Below are 18,164 nucleotides of genomic sequence, written 5' to 3'. Positions count from 1 at the left end.
GGCAGTGGGCGGCGCCACAAGCGTCAAGAACCGCACGCTTTTTCCCTCCACGCTATCTGCTTTTAACCAGTGTGTACAGGGGAGAGCGCGAACGCAGTCCCCCACTACCATAAATTATGCAGTCGAGATTCCCACATTTGGGGAATTCGCAGGGGTCAGCACAACCGGAGTGCAATGGCCGAGCCTCGCCCTGGGTGAACCACCTTCCTGATCATGGTGTCTCCCCTGCCAGGTAAGTATGAGTTGCCTGGCCTCCAGGCAGAGGCGCCCTATCCCCCTTCGCCATCCTCAAACACGGTGACCTTCCCCTCCCCCAAGAAAAGGAAGGACGGGGCACCTTCCATTGCTTGACTGCTGCGTGCGTGCGTGCGTGACCTTGATTTGAATCAGGTGTCCCTAATCCATCCAACACAAACCCCTGATTCGACTCGTCAGCTCGTTGGTAAAGACTCTCAAATAAGAGGGACATCAAAAAACGTGCTGTGACGGTGATGAGTCAGCCGGCCGGCAACCGACGCTTTTGTTCTTCTTTTTTCCCTATGCTCATATGACCGCAGCTTGCTGCTTTCTCTGTGGCACGGTCATCGTTGCGTCACCTCATCGTCATTCTGTATGCGCTTCCTGCGTATTTCTGTATTCTCTGACAAAAAAAATTCCAGTGGTGTTGTTGGTTCTTCTATTAGTCACAACAATTCGCAGTCCCCAAAAAGGGGAAGCACACCGTTCCTGGAGGCACTGCAATACCAGGTCGATGCGTGGAGTGGACGGAGCAAGCCCCGGTTCCGGCTCCATGTGCCAAAAATCAATTTAATATGCAGTCCCCGGATAGGGGACGTATCAGATATTAAACTGATAAGAACAGATACTACACTTGATCTTAGCCAAAAGGCCGAGAAGCGATGACACAATGACGCAGCGGCAGGGGAGCCGGCAAAGGCGACGCCCATCTGGGAAGCGGTGAGGGGGGGAGGGTTGGCAAAGGCCTTACGTCGTAGAGACCTGAAACTTTGAGGGATGGTACTAGCCACTCGCTCTACAACATCACCAAGGCTGGCCCCCCGATGGGCCCGGCACGAAATGGCTCGTAGCTCCCAAACCGCACGCCGCAGAACCAAGTGTCTTATATCATCGGAATCCTTGGCTCGAGCCGAGCGAGACGCATGCCTCGGATTCGAAGGTTGCGCTGGCGAAATTTTCGGGTATTTGGGATTTTGTGAAAAACCTACTTTTGCACACTAGTCCTAGGTCTTTTGCCCGATCTGGCCCAAACCAGTGCAGAAAGATTCTCTGGAGTCTGACTGTCCGTCCAGATCGGAAAAAAAGTGGGAATTTCGATTCAGCTTGGCGGCGGCAGGCCGAAACCTACGGGCTGGGCGAGGCGGGGTCTGCTAGAACGGCTATAGCTCTTGGACGGAACGAGACAATTTCACCCAAGCCGGTACACCCGTGCACGGGCTCAGTCTGGGGTCAGGCGAGAAAGGACGCGGTGAATGGCCACCTAGTGGCGCTTTAAAATGAAAAAGCAACAACATGAGAGCGGCTATAGGCGAACGTATGTCGCGTGCTTTTTCACAGCACGCTCACGAGACAGTCGTACCATACGACAGAAAACCTCCATCCGAACAACTTTGCCTTTGGGACCACTGCTGTCAATCAACTCGTCCGTTGAATATCAAAGTTTGTGGGAAAAACCACATTCGGCAAACCGGTCGCAGGTTTCGACAACCTCGATGAAAACAAACGCAGTTCAGTTCTCTGAACTCTCCGGGTCACTGGCTGACACAGCAGAAAGAGACAGAAACATAACAAAACTGGTGCAACTTCACCCTTTGGGGCAGTGGGCGGCGCCACAAGCGTCAAGAACCGCACGCTTTTTCCCTCCACGCTATCTGCTTTTAACCAGTGTGTACAGGGGAGAGCGCGAACGCAGTCCCCCACTACCATAAATTATGCAGTCGAGATTCCCACATTTGGGGAATTCGCAGGGGTCAGCACAACCGGAGTGCAATGGCCGAGCCTCGCCCTGGGTGAACCACCTTCCTGATCATGGTGTCTCCCCTGCCAGGTAAGTATGAGTTGCCTGGCCTCCAGGCAGAGGCGCCCTATCCCCCTTCGCCATCCTCAAACACGGTGACCTTCCCCTCCCCCAAGAAAAGGAAGGACGGGGCACCTTCCATTGCTTGACTGCTGCGTGCGTGCGTGACCTTGATTTGAATCAGGTGTCCCTAATCCATCCAACACAAACCCCTGATTCGACTCATCAGCTCGTTGGTAAAGACTCTCAAATAAGAGGGACATCAAAAAACGTGCTGTGACGGTGATGAGTCAGCCGGCCGGCAACCGACGCTTTTGTTCTTCTTTTTTCCCTATGCTCATATGACCGCAGCTTGCTGCTTTCTCTGTGGCACGGTCATCGTTGCGTCACCTCATCGTCATTCTGTATGCGCTTCCTGCGTATTTCTGTATTCTCTGACAAAATTCCAGTGGTGTTGTTGGTTCTTCTATTAGTCACAACAATTCGCAGTCCCCAAAAAGGGGAAGCACACCGTTCCTGGAGGCACTGCAATACCAGGTCGATGCGTGGAGTGGACGGAGCAAGCCCCGGTTCCGGCTCCATGTGCCAAAAATCAATTTAATATGCAGTCCCCGGATAGGGGACGTATCAGATATTAAACTGATAAGAACAGATACTACACTTGATCTTAGCCAAAAGGCCGAGAAGCGATGACACAATGACGCAGCGGCAGGGGAGCCGGCAAAGGCGACGCCCATCTGGGAAGCGGTGAGGGGGGGAGGGTTGGCAAAGGCCTTACGTCGTAGAGACCTGAAACTTTGAGGGATGGTACTAGCCACTCGCTCTACAACATCACCAAGGCTGGCCCCCCGATGGGCCCGGCACGAAATGGCTCGTAGCTCCCAAACCGCACGCCGCAGAACCAAGTGTCTTATATCATCGGAATCCTTGGCTCGAGCCGAGCGAGACGCATGCCTCGGATTCGAAGGTTGCGCTGGCGAAATTTTCGGGTATTTGGGATTTTGTGAAAAACCTACTTTTGCACACTAGTCCTAGGTCTTTTGCCCGATCTGGCCCAAACCAGTGCAGAAAGATTCTCTGGAGTCTGACTGTCCGTCCAGATCGGAAAAAAAGTGGGAATTTCGATTCAGCTTGGCGGCGGCAGGCCGAAACCTACGGGCTGGGCGAGGCGGGGTCTGCTAGAACGGCTATAGCTCTTGGACGGAACGAGACAATTTCACCCAAGCCGGTACACCCGTGCACGGGCTCAGTCTGGGGTCAGGCGAGAAAGGACGCGGTGAATGGCCACCTAGTGGCGCTTTAAAATGAAAAAGCAACAACATGAGAGCGGCTATAGGCGAACGTATGTCGCGTGCTTTTTCACAGCACGCTCACGAGACAGTCGTACCATACGACAGAAAACCTCCATCCGAACAACTTTGCCTTTGGGACCACTGCTGTCAATCAACTCGTCCGTTGAATATCAAAGTTTGTGGGAAAAACCACATTCGGCAAACCGGTCGCAGGTTTCGACAACCTCGATGAAAACAAACGCAGTTCAGTTCTCTGAACTCTCCGGGTCACTGGCTGACACAGCAGAAAGAGACAGAAACATAACAAAACTGGTGCAACTTCACCCTTTGGGGCAGTGGGCGGCGCCACAAGCGTCAAGAACCGCACGCTTTTTCCCTCCACGCTATCTGCTTTTAACCAGTGTGTACAGGGGAGAGCGCGAACGCAGTCCCCCACTACCATAAATTATGCAGTCGAGATTCCCACATTTGGGGAATTCGCAGGGGTCAGCACAACCGGAGTGCAATGGCCGAGCCTCGCCCTGGGTGAACCACCTTCCTGATCATGGTGTCTCCCCTGCCAGGTAAGTATGAGTTGCCTGGCCTCCAGGCAGAGGCGCCCTATCCCCCTTCGCCATCCTCAAACACGGTGACCTTCCCCTCCCCCAAGAAAAGGAAGGACGGGGCACCTTCCATTGCTTGACTGCTGCGTGCGTGCGTGACCTTGATTTGAATCAGGTGTCCCTAATCCATCCAACACAAACCCCTGATTCGACTCATCAGCTCGTTGGTAAAGACTCTCAAATAAGAGGGACATCAAAAAACGTGCTGTGACGGTGATGAGTCAGCCGGCCGGCAACCGACGCTTTTGTTCTTCTTTTTTCCCTATGCTCATATGACCGCAGCTTGCTGCTTTCTCTGTGGCACGGTCATCGTTGCGTCACCTCATCGTCATTCTGTATGCGCTTCCTGCGTATTTCTGTATTCTCTGACAAAATTCCAGTGGTGTTGTTGGTTCTTCTATTAGTCACAACAATTCGCAGTCCCCAAAAAGGGGAAGCACACCGTTCCTGGAGGCACTGCAATACCAGGTCGATGCGTGGAGTGGACGGAGCAAGCCCCGGTTCCGGCTCCATGTGCCAAAAATCAATTTAATATGCAGTCCCCGGATAGGGGACGTATCAGATATTAAACTGATAAGAACAGATACTACACTTGATCTTAGCCAAAAGGCCGAGAAGCGATGACACAATGACGCAGCGGCAGGGGAGCCGGCAAAGGCGACGCCCATCTGGGAAGCGGTGAGGGGGGGAGGGTTGGCAAAGGCCTTACGTCGTAGAGACCTGAAACTTTGAGGGATGGTACTAGCCACTCGCTCTACAACATCACCAAGGCTGGCCCCCCGATGGGCCCGGCACGAAATGGCTCGTAGCTCCCAAACCGCACGCCGCAGAACCAAGTGTCTTATATCATCGGAATCCTTGGCTCGAGCCGAGCGAGACGCATGCCTCGGATTCGAAGGTTGCGCTGGCGAAATTTTCGGGTATTTGGGATTTTGTGAAAAACCTACTTTTGCACACTAGTCCTAGGTCTTTTGCCCGATCTGGCCCAAACCAGTGCAGAAAGATTCTCTGGAGTCTGACTGTCCGTCCAGATCGGAAAAAAAGTGGGAATTTCGATTCAGCTTGGCGGCGGCAGGCCGAAACCTACGGGCTGGGCGAGGCGGGGTCTGCTAGAACGGCTATAGCTCTTGGACGGAACGAGACAATTTCACCCAAGCCGGTACACCCGTGCACGGGCTCAGTCTGGGGTCAGGCGAGAAAGGACGCGGTGAATGGCCACCTAGTGGCGCTTTAAAATGAAAAAGCAACAACATGAGAGCGGCTATAGGCGAACGTATGTCGCGTGCTTTTTCACAGCACGCGCACGAGACAGTCGTACCATACGACAGAAAACCTCCATCCGAACAACTTTGCCTTTGGGACCACTGCTGTCAATCAACTCGTCCGTTGAATATCAAAGTTTGTGGGAAAAACCACATTCGGCAAACCGGTCGCAGGTTTCGACAACCTCGATGAAAACAAACGCAGTTCAGTTCTCTGAACTCTCCGGGTCACTGGCTGACACAGCAGAAAGAGACAGAAACATAACAAAACTGGTGCAACTTCACCCTTTGGGGCAGTGGGCGGCGCCACAAGCGTCAAGAACCGCATGCTTTTTCCCTCCACGCTATCTGCTTTTAACCAGTGTGTACAGGGGAGAGCGCGAACGCAGTCCCCCACTACCATAAATTATGCAGTCGAGATTCCCACATTTGGGGAATTCGCAGGGGTCAGCACAACCGGAGTGCAATGGCCGAGCCTCGCCCTGGGTGAACCACCTTCCTGATCATGGTGTCTCCCCTGCCAGGTAAGTATGAGTTGCCTGGCCTCCAGGCAGAGGCGCCCTATCCCCCTTCGCCATCCTCAAACACGGTGACCTTCCCCTCCCCCAAGAAAAGGAAGGACGGGGCACCTTCCATTGCTTGACTGCTGCGTGCGTGCGTGCGTGACCTTGATTTGAATCAGGTGTCCCTAATCCATCCAACACAAACCCCTGATTCGACTCATCAGCTCGTTGGTAAAGACTCTCAAATAAGAGGGACATCAAAAAACGTGCTGTGACGGTGATGAGTCAGCCGGCCGGCAACCGACGCTTTTGTTCTTCTTTTTTCCCTATGCTCATATGACCGCAGCTTGCTGCTTTCTCTGTGGCACGGTCATCGTTGCGTCACCTCATCGTCATTCTGTATGCGCTTCCTGCGTATTTCTGTATTCTCTGACAAAATTCCAGTGGTGTTGTTGGTTCTTCTATTAGTCACAACAACTCGCAGTCCCCAAAAAGGGGAAGCACACCGTTCCTGGAGGCACTGCAATACCAGGTCGATGCGTGGAGTGGACGGAGCAAGCCCCGGTTCCGGCTCCATGTGCCAAAAATCAATTTAATATGCAGTCCCCGGATAGGGGACGTATCAGATATTAAACTGATAAGAACAGATACTACACTTGATCTTAGCCAAAAGGCCGAGAAGCGATGACACAATGACGCAGCGGCAGGGGAGCCGGCAAAGGCGACGCCCATCTGGGAAGCGGTGAGGGGGGGAGGGTTGGCAAAGGCCTTACGTCGTAGAGACCTGAAACTTTGAGGGATGGTACTAGCCACTCGCTCTACAACATCACCAAGGCTGGCCCCCCGATGGGCCCGGCACGAAATGGCTCGTAGCTCCCAAACCGCACGCCGCAGAACCAAGTGTCTTATATCATCGGAATCCTTGGCTCGAGCCGAGCGAGACGCATGCCTCGGATTCGAAGGTTGCGCTGGCGAAATTTTCGGGTATTTGGGATTTTGTGAAAAACCTACTTTTGCACACTAGTCCTAGGTCTTTTGCCCGATCTGGCCCAAACCAGTGCAGAAAGATTCTCTGGAGTCTGACTGTCCGTCCAGATCGGAAAAAAAGTGGGAATTTCGATTCAGCTTGGCGGCGGCAGGCCGAAACCTACGGGCTGGGCGAGGCGGGGTCTGCTAGAACGGCTATAGCTCTTGGACGGAACGAGACAATTTCACCCAAGCCGGTACACCCGTGCACGGGCTCAGTCTGGGGTCAGGCGAGAAAGGACGCGGTGAATGGCCACCTAGTGGCGCTTTAAAATGAAAAAGCAACAACATGAGAGCGGCTATAGGCGAACGTATGTCGCGTGCTTTTTCACAGCACGCGCACGAGACAGTCGTACCATACGACAGAAAACCTCCATCCGAACAACTTTGCCTTTGGGACCACTGCTGTCAATCAACTCGTCCGTTGAATATCAAAGTTTGTGGGAAAAACCACATTCGGCAAACCGGTCGCAGGTTTCGACAACCTCGATGAAAACAAACGCAGTTCAGTTCTCTGAACTCTCCGGGTCACTGGCTGACACAGCAGAAAGAGACAGAAACATAACAAAACTGGTGCAACTTCACCCTTTGGGGCAGTGGGCGGCGCCACAAGCGTCAAGAACCGCATGCTTTTTCCCTCCACGCTATCTGCTTTTAACCAGTGTGTACAGGGGAGAGCGCGAACGCAGTCCCCCACTACCATAAATTATGCAGTCGAGATTCCCACATTTGGGGAATTCGCAGGGGTCAGCACAACCGGAGTGCAATGGCCGAGCCTCGCCCTGGGTGAACCACCTTCCTGATCATGGTGTCTCCCCTGCCAGGTAAGTATGAGTTGCCTGGCCTCCAGGCAGAGGCGCCCTATCCCCCTTCGCCATCCTCAAACACGGTGACCTTCCCCTCCCCCAAGAAAAGGAAGGACGGGGCACCTTCCATTGCTTGACTGCTGCGTGCGTGCGTGCGTGACCTTGATTTGAATCAGGTGTCCCTAATCCATCCAACACAAACCCCTGATTCGACTCATCAGCTCGTTGGTAAAGACTCTCAAATAAGAGGGACATCAAAAAACGTGCTGTGACGGTGATGAGTCAGCCGGCCGGCAACCGACGCTTTTGTTCTTCTTTTTTCCCTATGCTCATATGACCGCAGCTTGCTGCTTTCTCTGTGGCACGGTCATCGTTGCGTCACCTCATCGTCATTCTGTATGCGCTTCCTGCGTATTTCTGTATTCTCTGACAAAATTCCAGTGGTGTTGTTGGTTCTTCTATTAGTCACAACAATTCGCAGTCCCCAAAAAGGGGAAGCACACCGTTCCTGGAGGCACTGCAATACCAGGTCGATGCGTGGAGTGGACGGAGCAAGCCCCGGTTCCGGCTCCATGTGCCAAAAATCAATTTAATATGCAGTCCCCGGATAGGGGACGTATCAGATATTAAACTGATAAGAACAGATACTACACTTGATCTTAGCCAAAAGGCCGAGAAGCGATGACACAATGACGCAGCGGCAGGGGAGCCGGCAAAGGCGACGCCCATCTGGGAAGCGGTGAGGGGGGGAGGGTTGGCAAAGGCCTTACGTCGTAGAGACCTGAAACTTTGAGGGATGGTACTAGCCACTCGCTCTACAACATCACCAAGGCTGGCCCCCCGATGGGCCCGGCACGAAATGGCTCGTAGCTCCCAAACCGCACGCCGCAGAACCAAGTGTCTTATATCATCGGAATCCTTGGCTCGAGCCGAGCGAGACGCATGCCTCGGATTCGAAGGTTGCGCTGGCGAAATTTTCGGGTATTTGGGATTTTGTGAAAAACCTACTTTTGCACACTAGTCCTAGGTCTTTTGCCCGATCTGGCCCAAACCAGTGCAGAAAGATTCTCTGGAGTCTGACTGTCCGTCCAGATCGGAAAAAAAGTGGGAATTTCGATTCAGCTTGGCGGCGGCAGGCCGAAACCTACGGGCTGGGCGAGGCGGGGTCTGCTAGAACGGCTATAGCTCTTGGACGGAACGAGACAATTTCACCCAAGCCGGTACACCCGTGCACGGGCTCAGTCTGGGGTCAGGCGAGAAAGGACGCGGTGAATGGCCACCTAGTGGCGCTTTAAAATGAAAAAGCAACAACATGAGAGCGGCTATAGGCGAACGTATGTCGCGTGCTTTTTCACAGCACGCGCACGAGACAGTCGTACCATACGACAGAAAACCTCCATCCGAACAACTTTGCCTTTGGGACCACTGCTGTCAATCAACTCGTCCGTTGAATATCAAAGTTTGTGGGAAAAACCACATTCGGCAAACCGGTCGCAGGTTTCGACAACCTCGATGAAAACAAACGCAGTTCAGTTCTCTGAACTCTCCGGGTCACTGGCTGACACAGCAGAAAGAGACAGAAACATAACAAAACTGGTGCAACTTCACCCTTTGGGGCAGTGGGCGGCGCCACAAGCGTCAAGAACCGCATGCTTTTTCCCTCCACGCTATCTGCTTTTAACCAGTGTGTACAGGGGAGAGCGCGAACGCAGTCCCCCACTACCATAAATTATGCAGTCGAGATTCCCACATTTGGGGAATTCGCAGGGGTCAGCACAACCGGAGTGCAATGGCCGAGCCTCGCCCTGGGTGAACCACCTTCCTGATCATGGTGTCTCCCCTGCCAGGTAAGTATGAGTTGCCTGGCCTCCAGGCAGAGGCGCCCTATCCCCCTTCGCCATCCTCAAACACGGTGACCTTCCCCTCCCCCAAGAAAAGGAAGGACGGGGCACCTTCCATTGCTTGACTGCTGCGTGCGTGCGTGCGTGACCTTGATTTGAATCAGGTGTCCCTAATCCATCCAACACAAACCCCTGATTCGACTCATCAGCTCGTTGGTAAAGACTCTCAAATAAGAGGGACATCAAAAAACGTGCTGTGACGGTGATGAGTCAGCCGGCCGGCAACCGACGCTTTTGTTCTTCTTTTTTCCCTATGCTCATATGACCGCAGCTTGCTGCTTTCTCTGTGGCACGGTCATCGTTGCGTCACCTCATCGTCATTCTGTATGCGCTTCCTGCGTATTTCTGTATTCTCTGACAAAATTCCAGTGGTGTTGTTGGTTCTTCTATTAGTCACAACAATTCGCAGTCCCCAAAAAGGGGAAGCACACCGTTCCTGGAGGCACTGCAATACCAGGTCGATGCGTGGAGTGGACGGAGCAAGCCCCGGTTCCGGCTCCATGTGCCAAAAATCAATTTAATATGCAGTCCCCGGATAGGGGACGTATCAGATATTAAACTGATAAGAACAGATACTACACTTGATCTTAGCCAAAAGGCCGAGAAGCGATGACACAATGACGCAGCGGCAGGGGAGCCGGCAAAGGCGACGCCCATCTGGGAAGCGGTGAGGGGGGGAGGGTTGGCAAAGGCCTTACGTCGTAGAGACCTGAAACTTTGAGGGATGGTACTAGCCACTCGCTCTACAACATCACCAAGGCTGGCCCCCCGATGGGCCCGGCACGAAATGGCTCGTAGCTCCCAAACCGCACGCCGCAGAACCAAGTGTCTTATATCATCGGAATCCTTGGCTCGAGCCGAGCGAGACGCATGCCTCGGATTCGAAGGTTGCGCTGGCGAAATTTTCGGGTATTTGGGATTTTGTGAAAAACCTACTTTTGCACACTAGTCCTAGGTCTTTTGCCCGATCTGGCCCAAACCAGTGCAGAAAGATTCTCTGGAGTCTGACTGTCCGTCCAGATCGGAAAAAAAGTGGGAATTTCGATTCAGCTTGGCGGCGGCAGGCCGAAACCTACGGGCTGGGCGAGGCGGGGTCTGCTAGAACGGCTATAGCTCTTGGACGGAACGAGACAATTTCACCCAAGCCGGTACACCCGTGCACGGGCTCAGTCTGGGGTCAGGCGAGAAAGGACGCGGTGAATGGCCACCTAGTGGCGCTTTAAAATGAAAAAGCAACAACATGAGAGCGGCTATAGGCGAACGTATGTCGCGTGCTTTTTCACAGCACGCGCACGAGACAGTCGTACCATACGACAGAAAACCTCCATCCGAACAACTTTGCCTTTGGGACCACTGCTGTCAATCAACTCGTCCGTTGAATATCAAAGTTTGTGGGAAAAACCACATTCGGCAAACCGGTCGCAGGTTTCGACAACCTCGATGAAAACAAACGCAGTTCAGTTCTCTGAACTCTCCGGGTCACTGGCTGACACAGCAGAAAGAGACAGAAACATAACAAAACTGGTGCAACTTCACCCTTTGGGGCAGTGGGCGGCGCCACAAGCGTCAAGAACCGCATGCTTTTTCCCTCCACGCTATCTGCTTTTAACCAGTGTGTACAGGGGAGAGCGCGAACGCAGTCCCCCACTACCATAAATTATGCAGTCGAGATTCCCACATTTGGGGAATTCGCAGGGGTCAGCACAACCGGAGTGCAATGGCCGAGCCTCGCCCTGGGTGAACCACCTTCCTGATCATGGTGTCTCCCCTGCCAGGTAAGTATGAGTTGCCTGGCCTCCAGGCAGAGGCGCCCTATCCCCCTTCGCCATCCTCAAACACGGTGACCTTCCCCTCCCCCAAGAAAAGGAAGGACGGGGCACCTTCCATTGCTTGACTGCTGCGTGCGTGCGTGCGTGACCTTGATTTGAATCAGGTGTCCCTAATCCATCCAACACAAACCCCTGATTCGACTCATCAGCTCGTTGGTAAAGACTCTCAAATAAGAGGGACATCAAAAAACGTGCTGTGACGGTGATGAGTCAGCCGGCCGGCAACCGACGCTTTTGTTCTTCTTTTTTCCCTATGCTCATATGACCGCAGCTTGCTGCTTTCTCTGTGGCACGGTCATCGTTGCGTCACCTCATCGTCATTCTGTATGCGCTTCCTGCGTATTTCTGTATTCTCTGACAAAATTCCAGTGGTGTTGTTGGTTCTTCTATTAGTCACAACAATTCGCAGTCCCCAAAAAGGGGAAGCACACCGTTCCTGGAGGCACTGCAATACCAGGTCGATGCGTGGAGTGGACGGAGCAAGCCCCGGTTCCGGCTCCATGTGCCAAAAATCAATTTAATATGCAGTCCCCGGATAGGGGACGTATCAGATATTAAACTGATAAGAACAGATACTACACTTGATCTTAGCCAAAAGGCCGAGAAGCGATGACACAATGACGCAGCGGCAGGGGAGCCGGCAAAGGCGACGCCCATCTGGGAAGCGGTGAGGGGGGGAGGGTTGGCAAAGGCCTTACGTCGTAGAGACCTGAAACTTTGAGGGATGGTACTAGCCACTCGCTCTACAACATCACCAAGGCTGGCCCCCCGATGGGCCCGGCACGAAATGGCTCGTAGCTCCCAAACCGCACGCCGCAGAACCAAGTGTCTTATATCATCGGAATCCTTGGCTCGAGCCGAGCGAGACGCATGCCTCGGATTCGAAGGTTGCGCTGGCGAAATTTTCGGGTATTTGGGATTTTGTGAAAAACCTACTTTTGCACACTAGTCCTAGGTCTTTTGCCCGATCTGGCCCAAACCAGTGCAGAAAGATTCTCTGGAGTCTGACTGTCCGTCCAGATCGGAAAAAAAGTGGGAATTTCGATTCAGCTTGGCGGCGGCAGGCCGAAACCTACGGGCTGGGCGAGGCGGGGTCTGCTAGAACGGCTATAGCTCTTGGACGGAACGAGACAATTTCACCCAAGCCGGTACACCCGTGCACGGGCTCAGTCTGGGGTCAGGCGAGAAAGGACGCGGTGAATGGCCACCTAGTGGCGCTTTAAAATGAAAAAGCAACAACATGAGAGCGGCTATAGGCGAACGTATGTCGCGTGCTTTTTCACAGCACGCGCACGAGACAGTCGTACCATACGACAGAAAACCTCCATCCGAACAACTTTGCCTTTGGGACCACTGCTGTCAATCAACTCGTCCGTTGAATATCAAAGTTTGTGGGAAAAACCACATTCGGCAAACCGGTCGCAGGTTTCGACAACCTCGATGAAAACAAACGCAGTTCAGTTCTCTGAACTCTCCGGGTCACTGGCTGACACAGCAGAAAGAGACAGAAACATAACAAAACTGGTGCAACTTCACCCTTTGGGGCAGTGGGCGGCGCCACAAGCGTCAAGAACCGCATGCTTTTTCCCTCCACGCTATCTGCTTTTAACCAGTGTGTACAGGGGAGAGCGCGAACGCAGTCCCCCACTACCATAAATTATGCAGTCGAGATTCCCACATTTGGGGAATTCGCAGGGGTCAGCACAACCGGAGTGCAATGGCCGAGCCTCGCCCTGGGTGAACCACCTTCCTGATCATGGTGTCTCCCCTGCCAGGTAAGTATGAGTTGCCTGGCCTCCAGGCAGAGGCGCCCTATCCCCCTTCGCCATCCTCAAACACGGTGACCTTCCCCTCCCCCAAGAAAAGGAAGGACGGGGCACCTTCCATTGCTTGACTGCTGCGTGCGTGCGTGCGTGACCTTGATTTGAATCAGGTGTCCCTAATCCATCCAACACAAACCCCTGATTCGACTCATCAGCTCGTTGGTAAAGACTCTCAAATAAGAGGGACATCAAAAAACGTGCTGTGACGGTGATGAGTCAGCCGGCCGGCAACCGACGCTTTTGTTCTTCTTTTTTCCCTATGCTCATATGACCGCAGCTTGCTGCTTTCTCTGTGGCACGGTCATCGTTGCGTCACCTCATCGTCATTCTGTATGCGCTTCCTGCGTATTTCTGTATTCTCTGACAAAATTCCAGTGGTGTTGTTGGTTCTTCTATTAGTCACAACAATTCGCAGTCCCCAAAAAGGGGAAGCACACCGTTCCTGGAGGCACTGCAATACCAGGTCGATGCGTGGAGTGGACGGAGCAAGCCCCGGTTCCGGCTCCATGTGCCAAAAATCAATTTAATATGCAGTCCCCGGATAGGGGACGTATCAGATATTAAACTGATAAGAACAGATACTACACTTGATCTTAGCCAAAAGGCCGAGAAGCGATGACACAATGACGCAGCGGCAGGGGAGCCGGCAAAGGCGACGCCCATCTGGGAAGCGGTGAGGGGGGGAGGGTTGGCAAAGGCCTTACGTCGTAGAGACCTGAAACTTTGAGGGATGGTACTAGCCACTCGCTCTACAACATCACCAAGGCTGGCCCCCCGATGGGCCCGGCACGAAATGGCTCGTAGCTCCCAAACCGCACGCCGCAGAACCAAGTGTCTTATATCATCGGAATCCTTGGCTCGAGCCGAGCGAGACGCATGCCTCGGATTCGAAGGTTGCGCTGGCGAAATTTTCGGGTATTTGGGATTTTGTGAAAAACCTACTTTTGCACACTAGTCCTAGGTCTTTTGCCCGATCTGGCCCAAACCAGTGCAGAAAGATTCTCTGGAGTCTGACTGTCCGTCCAGATCGGAAAAAAAGTGGGAATTTCGATTCAGCTTGGCGGCGGCAGGCCGAAACCTACGGGCTGGGCGAGGCGGGGTCTGCTAGAACGGCTATAGCTCTTGGACGGAACGAGACAATTTCACCCAAGCCGGTACACCCGTGCACGGGCTCAGTCTGGGGTCAGGCGAGAAAGGACGCGGTGAATGGCCACCTAGTGGCGCTTTAAAATGAAAAAGCAACAACATGAGAGCGGCTATAGGCGAACGTATGTCGCGTGCTTTTTCACAGCACGCGCACGAGACAGTCGTACCATACGACAGAAAACCTCCATCCGAACAACTTTGCCTTTGGGACCACTGCTGTCAATCAACTCGTCCGTTGAATATCAAAGTTTGTGGGAAAAACCACATTCGGCAAACCGGTCGCAGGTTTCGACAACCTCGATGAAAACAAACGCAGTTCAGTTCTCTGAACTCTCCGGGTCACTGGCTGACACAGCAGAAAGAGACAGAAACATAACAAAACTGGTGCAACTTCACCCTTTGGGGCAGTGGGCGGCGCCACAAGCGTCAAGAACCGCATGCTTTTTCCCTCCACGCTATCTGCTTTTAACCAGTGTGTACAGGGGAGAGCGCGAACGCAGTCCCCCACTACCATAAATTATGCAGTCGAGATTCCCACATTTGGGGAATTCGCAGGGGTCAGCACAACCGGAGTGCAATGGCCGAGCCTCGCCCTGGGTGAACCACCTTCCTGATCATGGTGTCTCCCCTGCCAGGTAAGTATGAGTTGCCTGGCCTCCAGGCAGAGGCGCCCTATCCCCCTTCGCCATCCTCAAACACGGTGACCTTCCCCTCCCCCAAGAAAAGGAAGGACGGGGCACCTTCCATTGCTTGACTGCTGCGTGCGTGCGTGCGTGACCTTGATTTGAATCAGGTGTCCCTAATCCATCCAACACAAACCCCTGATTCGACTCATCAGCTCGTTGGTAAAGACTCTCAAATAAGAGGGACATCAAAAAACGTGCTGTGACGGTGATGAGTCAGCCGGCCGGCAACCGACGCTTTTGTTCTTCTTTTTTCCCTATGCTCATATGACCGCAGCTTGCTGCTTTCTCTGTGGCACGGTCATCGTTGCGTCACCTCATCGTCATTCTGTATGCGCTTCCTGCGTATTTCTGTATTCTCTGACAAAATTCCAGTGGTGTTGTTGGTTCTTCTATTAGTCACAACAATTCGCAGTCCCCAAAAAGGGGAAGCACACCGTTCCTGGAGGCACTGCAATACCAGGTCGATGCGTGGAGTGGACGGAGCAAGCCCCGGTTCCGGCTCCATGTGCCAAAAATCAATTTAATATGCAGTCCCCGGATAGGGGACGTATCAGATATTAAACTGATAAGAACAGATACTACACTTGATCTTAGCCAAAAGGCCGAGAAGCGATGACACAATGACGCAGCGGCAGGGGAGCCGGCAAAGGCGACGCCCATCTGGGAAGCGGTGAGGGGGGGAGGGTTGGCAAAGGCCTTACGTCGTAGAGACCTGAAACTTTGAGGGATGGTACTAGCCACTCGCTCTACAACATCACCAAGGCTGGCCCCCCGATGGGCCCGGCACGAAATGGCTCGTAGCTCCCAAACCGCACGCCGCAGAACCAAGTGTCTTATATCATCGGAATCCTTGGCTCGAGCCGAGCGAGACGCATGCCTCGGATTCGAAGGTTGCGCTGGCGAAATTTTCGGGTATTTGGGATTTTGTGAAAAACCTACTTTTGCACACTAGTCCTAGGTCTTTTGCCCGATCTGGCCCAAACCAGTGCAGAAAGATTCTCTGGAGTCTGACTGTCCGTCCAGATCGGAAAAAAAGTGGGAATTTCGATTCAGCTTGGCGGCGGCAGGCCGAAACCTACGGGCTGGGCGAGGCGGGGTCTGCTAGAACGGCTATAGCTCTTGGACGGAACGAGACAATTTCACCCAAGCCGGTACACCCGTGCACGGGCTCAGTCTGGGGTCAGGCGAGAAAGGACGCGGTGAATGGCCACCTAGTGGCGCTTTAAAATGAAAAAGCAACAACATGAGAGCGGCTATAGGCGAACGTATGTCGCGTGCTTTTTCACAGCACGCGCACGAGACAGTCGTACCATACGACAGAAAACCTCCATCCGAACAACTTTGCCTTTGGGACCACTGCTGTCAATCAACTCGTCCGTTGAATATCAAAGTTTGTGGGAAAAACCACATTCGGCAAACCGGTCGCAGGTTTCGACAACCTCGATGAAAACAAACGCAGTTCAGTTCTCTGAACTCTCCGGGTCACTGGCTGACACAGCAGAAAGAGACAGAAACATAACAAAACTGGTGCAACTTCACCCTTTGGGGCAGTGGGCGGCGCCACAAGCGTCAAGAACCGCACGCTTTTTCCCTCCACGCTATCTGCTTTTAACCACACTGTAAAAAAATGCTGTAAAAAAACGGCCACATTTTGACAGTAAAATGCTGTTTTCCATTAAAACAGTAATATACTGTAGAAAACAATGCATTCTGGGTAATATTTGTCATTTTTGAGAAAATAGCCAACAGTAATATACTGTGAATTAACACGCTTAAAGTCGACACTCAAAGGCTGTGTTCAAAATCATTCCCTATCCCCTTATTCACTATTCCCTACACTAGTTCACTGATATAGACCACTCGACAGAGAGAGAGAAAGAAGAGAGTGAATTCAGACACTGATGAACACCTGCTGTTATCACTGAAGGAAAGAGAAACATGATTTCATCAACTGAAGATAAAAAAAGACATTAAATCTCTGAAGATCTCATCAGAGGATTAAACAAGTCCACAAACAGCATTACCAGCTTCACACATTACTAACCAGACTGACTTTATTTCTGTCAGACGTCTACAGAAGCTCTTATTGAGAATTATCAGATGATGTTTGATTGTTTCTTCTGACGTTACCATTATGGTGATCAGTGTTTGCTTTAGTTGGGCTCTTGAACATTGACACAATAACATTAGTTTATCTCGCTGCTGTAACGGTGTGTTTTCAATACATTTGTTATAGCAAGCAAAGCTGAGACTAAACCATGAGTTGTTTATGTTGACTATTTAATAATAGTTTAATTCACTAATAATTTACTAGTCTTATCTATAAACATATAGTTCACGCTTAATTTTTTGCAAAACTTGAACCCTAAAATTTTATAACATCAGTATTGACACAACCAGATAATTTGAAGAGCATGGGAACAGCCTGTGGTCAAAACATCTGAATCAATCTGACTCACACAGACATCAAGAATCGGCGTATGAATCTCAGCCGTGGTGACACTCAAAACTCCCAGCATGCTTTGCGGCACGAATAAATTATGCTGCTGAATAGCCTGGTTATTTTCTTTAATTCTTATTATTTGCGTTTATTTTTGCTGCTGTTGTTGTGTTGACTTTGAGTAGTGTTTTGTGATGTTCAGAGTTGATCTGTTCGTTTTTTTTATTGATTGTCACCATTGTTGAGATTCATGTGCTGATTCTTCATCTCTATGCGAGTCTAAATGACAGCAGAGAGCAAACTAATTTTTGAAATCATGACTTTATAAATTATAACTAATTCCTAATCAGTGGTTGATAATTTCAGAAGTGTCCCAGTTTAATAACGTAAAATAAGAGTAAATGTATGCATTTTTAAAAGAATGGGTTTGTTTGGGGAAGAAACACTGGACAAGATTAACAAGCTAAACATCCTATTACAATTATAGCAAAGCATGGTCAATAACTTCTGACCATGTTTTTTTCTTGGCTTTTTTGCTACAATAAATGTGTTTAAGAAACACACAGTTATAGCAGACTGACTATCATTACAAAGTCAAGGGCCAAGATCCCAACTGAAGCAAACACTGATCACGATAATGGTGACCAAATATTTTCAATTAAACATCAACACCTAAAGATCTGTTGATTCTCAATAAGAGCTTCTGTAGACGTCTGACATAAATAAAGTCAGTCTGGTTAGTAATGTGTGAAGCTGGTAATAATGTTTGTGGAGTTGTTCAATCCTCTGCTGAGATCTTCAGATCTTTAATGT

The 18,164-nt window shown here is 51.6% G+C and overlaps 18 non-coding genes across 18 annotated transcripts; all 18 read right to left on the bottom strand.

Annotated features, from left to right (window-relative positions):
- Positions 1-76: 76 nt before the first annotated feature.
- LOC137068273 (U1 spliceosomal RNA) lies at positions 77-240 on the bottom strand. Its single transcript, XR_010903968.1, has one exon. It is a non-coding gene; the product is annotated as a U1 spliceosomal RNA (small nuclear RNA).
- A 470-nt stretch (positions 241-710) lies between these two features.
- Positions 711-901, bottom strand: LOC137068204 (U2 spliceosomal RNA). Its single transcript, XR_010903904.1, has one exon. It is a non-coding gene; the product is annotated as a U2 spliceosomal RNA (small nuclear RNA).
- A 1,008-nt stretch (positions 902-1,909) lies between these two features.
- Positions 1,910-2,073, bottom strand: LOC137068272 (U1 spliceosomal RNA). Its single transcript, XR_010903967.1, has one exon. It is a non-coding gene; the product is annotated as a U1 spliceosomal RNA (small nuclear RNA).
- Positions 2,074-2,535: 462 nt separating this feature from the next.
- On the bottom strand, positions 2,536-2,726 carry LOC137068203 (U2 spliceosomal RNA). The gene has a single exon (XR_010903903.1). It is a non-coding gene; the product is annotated as a U2 spliceosomal RNA (small nuclear RNA).
- Positions 2,727-3,734: 1,008 nt separating this feature from the next.
- On the bottom strand, positions 3,735-3,898 carry LOC137068271 (U1 spliceosomal RNA). The gene has a single exon (XR_010903966.1). It is a non-coding gene; the product is annotated as a U1 spliceosomal RNA (small nuclear RNA).
- A 462-nt stretch (positions 3,899-4,360) lies between these two features.
- LOC137068201 (U2 spliceosomal RNA) lies at positions 4,361-4,551 on the bottom strand. The gene has a single exon (XR_010903902.1). It is a non-coding gene; the product is annotated as a U2 spliceosomal RNA (small nuclear RNA).
- Positions 4,552-5,559: 1,008 nt separating this feature from the next.
- On the bottom strand, positions 5,560-5,723 carry LOC137068270 (U1 spliceosomal RNA). Its single transcript, XR_010903965.1, has one exon. It is a non-coding gene; the product is annotated as a U1 spliceosomal RNA (small nuclear RNA).
- A 466-nt stretch (positions 5,724-6,189) lies between these two features.
- Positions 6,190-6,380, bottom strand: LOC137068200 (U2 spliceosomal RNA). The gene has a single exon (XR_010903901.1). It is a non-coding gene; the product is annotated as a U2 spliceosomal RNA (small nuclear RNA).
- Positions 6,381-7,388: 1,008 nt separating this feature from the next.
- On the bottom strand, positions 7,389-7,552 carry LOC137068269 (U1 spliceosomal RNA). The gene has a single exon (XR_010903964.1). It is a non-coding gene; the product is annotated as a U1 spliceosomal RNA (small nuclear RNA).
- Positions 7,553-8,018: 466 nt separating this feature from the next.
- Positions 8,019-8,209, bottom strand: LOC137068199 (U2 spliceosomal RNA). Its single transcript, XR_010903900.1, has one exon. It is a non-coding gene; the product is annotated as a U2 spliceosomal RNA (small nuclear RNA).
- Positions 8,210-9,217: 1,008 nt separating this feature from the next.
- On the bottom strand, positions 9,218-9,381 carry LOC137068267 (U1 spliceosomal RNA). The gene has a single exon (XR_010903963.1). It is a non-coding gene; the product is annotated as a U1 spliceosomal RNA (small nuclear RNA).
- A 466-nt stretch (positions 9,382-9,847) lies between these two features.
- LOC137068198 (U2 spliceosomal RNA) lies at positions 9,848-10,038 on the bottom strand. The gene has a single exon (XR_010903899.1). It is a non-coding gene; the product is annotated as a U2 spliceosomal RNA (small nuclear RNA).
- Positions 10,039-11,046: 1,008 nt separating this feature from the next.
- Positions 11,047-11,210, bottom strand: LOC137068265 (U1 spliceosomal RNA). The gene has a single exon (XR_010903961.1). It is a non-coding gene; the product is annotated as a U1 spliceosomal RNA (small nuclear RNA).
- A 466-nt stretch (positions 11,211-11,676) lies between these two features.
- LOC137068197 (U2 spliceosomal RNA) lies at positions 11,677-11,867 on the bottom strand. Its single transcript, XR_010903898.1, has one exon. It is a non-coding gene; the product is annotated as a U2 spliceosomal RNA (small nuclear RNA).
- Positions 11,868-12,875: 1,008 nt separating this feature from the next.
- LOC137068264 (U1 spliceosomal RNA) lies at positions 12,876-13,039 on the bottom strand. The gene has a single exon (XR_010903960.1). It is a non-coding gene; the product is annotated as a U1 spliceosomal RNA (small nuclear RNA).
- Positions 13,040-13,505: 466 nt separating this feature from the next.
- LOC137068196 (U2 spliceosomal RNA) lies at positions 13,506-13,696 on the bottom strand. The gene has a single exon (XR_010903897.1). It is a non-coding gene; the product is annotated as a U2 spliceosomal RNA (small nuclear RNA).
- A 1,008-nt stretch (positions 13,697-14,704) lies between these two features.
- LOC137068263 (U1 spliceosomal RNA) lies at positions 14,705-14,868 on the bottom strand. The gene has a single exon (XR_010903959.1). It is a non-coding gene; the product is annotated as a U1 spliceosomal RNA (small nuclear RNA).
- A 466-nt stretch (positions 14,869-15,334) lies between these two features.
- On the bottom strand, positions 15,335-15,525 carry LOC137068195 (U2 spliceosomal RNA). Its single transcript, XR_010903896.1, has one exon. It is a non-coding gene; the product is annotated as a U2 spliceosomal RNA (small nuclear RNA).
- Between the last annotated feature and the right edge of the window lie 2,639 nt (positions 15,526-18,164).

Source organism: Pseudorasbora parva, unplaced genomic scaffold, assembly GCF_024679245.1.
Source record: "Pseudorasbora parva isolate DD20220531a unplaced genomic scaffold, ASM2467924v1 scaffold_61, whole genome shotgun sequence".
Taxonomy (NCBI): Eukaryota; Metazoa; Chordata; class Actinopteri; order Cypriniformes; family Gobionidae; genus Pseudorasbora; species Pseudorasbora parva.
This window is presented reverse-complemented; position numbering and strand designations above follow the sequence as displayed.